The sequence below is a fragment of the Centruroides sculpturatus genome, unplaced genomic scaffold (genome assembly GCF_000671375.1).
Source record: "Centruroides sculpturatus isolate CEXI.00-Female unplaced genomic scaffold, Cexi_2.0 scaffold85, whole genome shotgun sequence".
NCBI classification, from domain to species: domain Eukaryota; kingdom Metazoa; phylum Arthropoda; class Arachnida; order Scorpiones; family Buthidae; genus Centruroides; species Centruroides sculpturatus.
The window spans coordinates 870,043-876,444 of NW_019384798.1; positions in this window are offsets into that span (position 1 = coordinate 870,043).

The window sequence follows — 6,402 nt, forward strand, 5'->3', positions numbered from 1 at the left end:
CCTCTGGGACGTCTCATTGATTTGGAAGAAAGTGATAGTTGTCGAAAATATTATTATTTACTCGCTCTTCCTTTCTAGGAAATTTCGTTATGTTTAAATTAATAAAATGATTTATTAATTTATTATTGTGGTATTCCGTGCGTATTATATAGATAAAGATATGTTTTGTCTAAATTTAATGCGTTCACTTGGATGGAAAGGTGTAAAATTTTTTATGTCCGGCATTAAATATCTGTCTATAAATTATATTTTTTGATGCAAGATATGAAGTTATCTTTTATATATTGCATCAAAATCGTATCATAAATCGTTATATTTTCTTAAATCTTGTATCGAGGAAAGGTTCTGTTTTACATCTTGTATCAAATAACATAATAATAAATTATCTTTTTATATATCGTGTATCGAAAGATGCTATCTTTTTTTATATATGTTGCATCAAAGACACAACAACAGACGAGAATGCAATATTCTTACGTGTTTAACTATCCAATCATCAGCAGAGCGTATCGATCAACATATTTCATATAATACCAAACAAGATTTGTGTTCTCTAATGTTTCTAGTTATTAACGTAATTATATCTTTGACAATTATCACTAAAATGGAATTAGCACATGTTAAAAATTATTGAATAATTATCTTTAACGGTTTTAAATTACTCCAACGGTTTCGCGTTACTAATTCGATAATGCTTGTTACAGATAACATCGAACTAATGATTAATTTTGGTATTATTAGTGTACTAAACAAATCCAGATAGTAAGAAAAACAAAAGCAAAACCGTGAAACAGTAAAATAATTTGAACAAATTCACTTCCAGCTTGGCTCCGAGGTAGACCAATTTAGGTCGAATCTTATATTGTCAAGTCAGCGTTCTCTCTTAACCATCCCACATCTACCTCTAAGGTCTGATTTTATATCCTTCTTGCTAGTCTATTGTCCTTTTCCTTCGTATCTGGACCATTATCGACACCTGCGGCCGGGTCCCTAAAGCCATTTCTCACTTCCCCCATTTAGGTGTTGGACTTAGCTTTGGACGTTAAGACCCTGCATCGAGACTGTTGGATTGACTAATAACGAACCATATCAGCAGGTTGTTCGACTTGCAGGAGATTTATGATCCGTAGTTTGGCAAAAGTTTTGAAATGGAAGTTTAGCGACGAATGTTTTCTTTCTGAAGAAAATGTTATATAAATGTATATATTGGATTTTAACCCTTTAGAAGCTTGTATTGTTTTAGTATCCTTGACCGAGTCTCTTATGTTAACATTTATAGTTAACTCTCTCGATTTTTACATTAATGTAGAATGAATTTTTATACTTTAGTGTTAATAAATGAATAGCTTTAACTTATTTTTATGTGTGTAGACTTCAGAACATTTAATAAGAAATATAAACTTTAATATCTCTTGTAACAATATATTTGCTGTACTTTTATCTTAATATTGTTATGTATTAATCTATGTTTAATCTTCTAATTTTTATTAGTGATTACCATATACAGTGAAGGTATGTTTTACAATACGTTTTGAAGCATATTACATTATACTGTGAAATAATTCAGAATGAATATGAAAACATGTAGAGAAAGATATCATAATATATGACGAAACATATCATAATGAAGCTTCTCCTATTCTGTACACAGACATAAATATCACTCACTACATATTGTGAAACATAAATAAAAGGTCACAAAAATGGTTAAGAGTTAAAAATGTTTTTTTAGGATGAAAAACTTTCATGTTTTACAAGTTAGGAGTATTTAATTTCGAAATACATACGGCGATATTCCGTGGCATCATTTTTGTGTGTCTGTACGTAAGGATGAATATCTAGAAATGATGACTCGATAACAAATGATCGACAAGCGTGTCTGGACAATCTAATCTTCGTTCTTTGGAATTCGGATTCGTACGGTCGAATATAAGAAAGAAACGATTTCATCCATCACAAACGACATAAAGTATCGCTGAGCATTTTCTTGATGGATCTATGTAAAGAGCGTGGAAAATTCTCACAAATATCCTCTGCATAAATGATACTTATTACTTTCAAACTATGATAATCTACTTATTCAATATATATATTATTTTTTTATAATTTTATATTAAATTTACGAATGATCCTCTACGGTGATAATGTACGAGTATAGAAGCCATTACACCGATTTAATCTGTTCCTAATGTGTTAGCATAACAATTAATTGTCGTTAAGTGTTTATATTGCATATAGAATAGCAACCACTTAACGATAGAATTGCTATCATTTACCACATTCTCCTTACTGACAAGTCGATCGATACAATGATAAACTATCAAACTATTGTTAACCATTTGTGTATTATTCATTCTTACACCAAAAGCGATTTTGATAACGATCCAAGAAGCTTGCTAATTATTCTATCATCGAACTGATACTTCTTAATGTAGCGTGCTATGATCAATTCTTATCTTTCTCATCCTCATAGATTTTCTTAAAGTTTACCATTTTGTCTAAACTTTACACACTTCCATATATATAAATGAAAATAGGTTAAAGGTAAGGGAGATTTTTATGTTTTCAAGTTTAACAAACTCTGTAGGAACCAAGAAAAGATAAAGTGTCCTCTTTAGTTCCTCAATTGCTCACTAGGTGGCACTTTTGAGAGTGTGCCGTTGCAAATTGCGGCAGTCCAATGTTGTGAAAAGAAAATTTATGCTTAACTCAACGCATTCCAGTCACTCCTTAATTGTTTTCAATGGAAGTGAGTAAAAATAAAAACAAAACTTCCTCCTTCTTCTACTTCTTATACTTATTTTCTTTCATAAATTTCACTTAATTATTTTTTAAAAATTGTGTATTTTACTACTTTGCTAATGGGAAAAATTCTTGACTTGATTAATTTTAAATCCTGATTAGAGTTATATTTTCCACCTTTATTCGACGTCTTGATCGTTATTTTAGCTTCTTAAACGACATTGTTATCGCATAAATATACAAAATGTATATAAAATAGTACAATAAATGATTATTTTACTATAGAAGAAAATGCCTAAAAATATATTTAATAAACATTTATTAAATTTGTAATTTATTGAAAATATTTATGAAGTTTATTTTTAATAATTTAATTTTTTCATAATAATAATAATAATATATATATATATCAATTGGGACCTTTTGTAAGCCAACTTGGTACCTGTTATGCCAACTATTTCTTTATATAAGGCATGTAAGTGTTGGTTGTGTTGCAATTCCTAGTTCTGTTGGAAGTCCTTTGGGTAATGGGGTTGCTGCACCTGGCCCGTTGGTTGCAGTAGGTATATGCCAAACCACGTATTAGGTTTCTTCTGTATTCATGTTTTATCGCAATGTCCTCAAGATATTGTAGCTNTTTAACCAATAAACAATCCTTTAAAATGTATTTGAAAATATTCGAAAGTTTAAGAAATTTAAATCATCTTTCTGAGGATTTTTCTCATAAAAAAAATCCTTATTAAGCATTAATAATTCTTTTATTTTAACCAATCTCTCAAGATTTAAAAACTAAGAGAATAAAAACCTGATAAATTAGAATCTTTATCATCCAAAATACCCTTGCACGTGTTATTAATCAACCAATCAGATTCTTCCTTTCTTTGGCACAAGACGTGTCAAATGACTGCTGTGTAAGCCGTATTAAGGGATTTTCCAGTTTCGGGGTCGTCCAAGACAATTCATCGCATCTTCAACCATTTCCTGAGACGACTTTAAGTACATTGCTTACTTTAATGTGTTACTTGGCTAAGTATAGCTTCCTTATTCTTGTCTGTAAGACTTACATTATACAGTAAATTTTAGACAAGTAGTTTTGTCTCCTTAATAGCCATTCTTCGTGTTTAGTCAAAGAAAATCAGTAAAAATTCTCTAAAAAAAATAAAAAAAAGAGGAAGCACCAAAGCTCCTAATCGTCACAGATCAATAGGAAACGTTCGTTTAATATTATTTTATCCACTTCATACCAATGATACATATTTAAATCAACTTAGATCTTTGCTCTTGTTGAAATACATCAATGCCAAGTATAATATGTAAATAGATACGAAACGAATTTTATCAAACATACACATTATATATATCATACATAAGAATGGTTTTGTATGTAAAATTGAATATTTTAATCTCGAAGATACGATTGTTTTCAACGTTCTTAATGGTTTCTCGATGGTAAAATAGGCTTTATAATATTAAAAAAAAATTCCAAAGCATATATTTGTATCCATAGTTTCTTAAAAGAGAAAGATAAATTTATTGAAACAACAAGAAAAAAATAAAAAAATAAAAAATATTGGAAATCGAAGTAAAGCTTCTGATGGAACTTTGCAATTTTTATGGTTAATCTATCGATTTTTAAACGTAATAAACTTTCTAATTTTTACTTAGAACGACGTCAGATGTTAACTAATTATAATTTATTCAGGTAATTTAGTTTTATGTTTGGTTATGGAAGTTTTTTGAGGGTGGTTTTTTTTAATGTGTATATGTGAAGTTTTCATAGACAAATCATAACAGAACTTCATCGGACGTAACTGTTATGTTGTTAGTGGTCTTAATGGAAGTTGGAGGTCGGCCGTGTCAGATTTAACAACAGATTAACCTCCTTATCGGATCTAATGGACGGAGATGGGAAGATCCGTTACTATGACAACCACTCCTTCTTATCTGCTTAAAAAAATATATGAAAATATTGAGACTATCCAAGAATTGACTAAGTGCTTATACATCCTTCTGACTGGTTTACATTATCAAGATTTTTACAAAACAAAAATGTTATTTTCATTAAAAATTTTTAACACATCATCTCATAGTCACGTTAATGAAAATTTATTATTATTTTTTAATTTAAAAAGTTTTAATTCCATAGTAAATTTTGTAATAAATATATACACACACACACACAAAAAAAAATTGAAATTTTTATAGAATAAAAATTAATTTTTATTGTAAAGAAACAAAGTAGGAAATATTTTTTTATATTAGAAATTTATAAATTAAAACTTTTGAAAGTGTATCTTTAACAAAAGGAAACGAGAAAAAATAGAAAATAGATAGAGGAACGAACTTAGAATTTTATATTTGTTATTACTAACTTAGAGTCGTTAAAATGAAAGTTATACATAAAAATTTTTATGCACATATATCGCAACAGATATACACAAGAAATGAAGAAAATAATAATAATTTATTGAAGAAGACTTCCTTAAAAATTTTAATATCCATTTTTTCCCTTTCCCTTCTCCTTTTTTTTTAAAAAAAGAGTAGCTTCTACTAACTTTTTGAATCATTTCCTGCAATTTAAAATTTATCTAAACATTGCGTTACAAATTTATCTATAAAAATTTTCTAAAAATTTCAAGCTAGAATATTATTTTACGGATTAGAAAACAAAATTTTAATTTTAATATATTAATTATAATTAAACATTTAATTTATGGAACAAATCATCGAAGACAGAACTAATTAAGTTTCATTTAAAAAAAGAAAAAAGTTAAAAGATGATTTTTATACTGAAATGAGCGTATTAAAATGACTTTAATAATATATTTTAGATATTAATTTTAGTGATATATAGTTAAATCGAAGCTAAAAGTTTCGGTATAATAATTAACATCTTATATTGAACAGGCAAGTAATAAATTCAACATAATATTATAATTGCAAAATGATATTTTAACATTCTAGCCGTGTGCAACTATAGGAATAAAGGATGTACATTATTTTCTCTTGAGGGACATTAGTGTACATTCATCTAGTATTTCTTTCCAATAATACCTAAGGCTATATGAGCGGTCATTATAACAAGAAGAGGTAACAAATTGGTTTCCTTCGTCAATATAAAGGCAAGCATTTTATCTGCACTAAAGTTTTGGTAACATCTGCAGAGTTACAAATGTGTTTTAATGAACTCTGTTCTTAGCTAAACATTATCTTAATGGCTGAGATAAACTTTCAAGCAAATAAATATGAACTATTTACAAATGGTCTGCAGCTTTAACTTGAGAAAAATCTTTAAAAGAAAATATATAATTACTTTTCTTTGTTTTGTAGACACGTGTAAAATTTTAATTAAATTAATTAATGTATTTGTTAAAATGTTATTTATAAATATATTTTAAAAATTAAATAAAGTAAATAAAAGATTTTTTTTCATTTTAACTTGAAAAAAAATATTTAAATACTTATTTAATTATTCCTCAGTGTGAAGGCATTTGTAAAATTTTAATTAAAATATATTTAAATTTTTAAATCCGAAAAAAAATTTCTAATTAAATTTAAAATTTATTTAATATAAAACTTTAAAATGAATTTTTAACAACTTTATAAAAAATTATATTTATTAATATATTAACGGTATTAAATATAATTATCAAATGATAA